Source organism: Amblyomma mixtum, chromosome 1, assembly GCF_055824585.1.
Source record: "Amblyomma mixtum isolate Tamu chromosome 1, ASM5582458v1, whole genome shotgun sequence".
NCBI classification, from domain to species: Eukaryota; Metazoa; Arthropoda; class Arachnida; order Ixodida; family Ixodidae; genus Amblyomma; species Amblyomma mixtum.
This window is the reverse complement of record NC_143012.1, coordinates 151,991,569-151,992,759: the sequence shown is the minus strand read 5'-3', so window position 1 is coordinate 151,992,759 and position 1,191 is coordinate 151,991,569.

Below are 1,191 nucleotides of genomic sequence, written 5' to 3'. Positions count from 1 at the left end.
AATATCGAAACGGTGCGACTTCATCGAAGGCGCGAAAATAAGAAACGCTAACCAGTATTAACTGTTACAACTGCACTAGCTACAACAGAACAGGATATAACTGGGAGAGAACTGGAATAGAATTGAAAAAAATGTTAACCTGTACTGGTACTTAAAGCTCCACCAACTACAACAGAATAGAATATAATTCGGCTACAACTGGAATTCAATTGAAATATAATTTGAATAAAGTTGGAATGGAATTAGAATGGAATTGGAATGTAATTGGAGTACAATAGCGATGCTTTCGCATTACTCGCACGTAAGTTCTTTCAGTGTCCGCATCAAGTTCTTTTAACACGACTGCATTGCCGCACAAACTCGACCATTTTGTGAAACAATGTTGGCACCGCGGACAGGCAGGTGCTCGCTTCCGCTTCGGCTGCCGGCAGGGGTCGCATACGGCCGCGCTCGACCGCACTGCAACTATTGCGCTAGATCTACAAGTGTAGGTCGGAGTGTAGCCGCCTCAGTCTACGCCCGTGCGCTGCCTACCGTGTGTGTACCTGCGTGCGGCCAGCAAGGTGCAGCGATCTCACGCATCTTTGCCGGATGTCGGGTAAGAGGAGGAGGAAGCATTTCATATTCCGAGATCAGGTCGAATGCATACTTGTGGCTGCGTCGTGGATCCGGCTCATCGGAGCTGCGCACGAACTCCCCACCACTGACGCATACGAAAACACATTCGCACTCACACATGTAATCGAAGGACAGAAAAAAAAAAAGAAAGTCAACTGAACCGTGCAAGCAGCGTGTGCAAGCTGGTGGTGACTGCTTCTAGCTCAGTGTCACCCTTAGTCCAGAAAACTTGCGCGCTGCACCAGATATTCGATTCGCAGTGCGTTTCGATTGTCCAGCGCTTCACATGCCTCTGCGGAACCACGGCTGCAAGCTCTGTATCAGTCTTCAGAGCGAGTGGAATGCTGACTGCTGATGCAAACCTGGTGGGGCACCACAGTGACGTACGGAGTTCATCCTGCACTGAGCAATCTCTATACCCCGCCTGTATTTCTTCACCTTTTGCAACGGAGTAGCTCAAACAGATAGTTTACTTGCACCGAGAAGCTGCTTACGTGCCTGCTTGGCGCATGGCGTAGACGACGCACCTGTTTCACAGGGCGGCATGTGCCCCGTCGATACACTTCCCTTTGC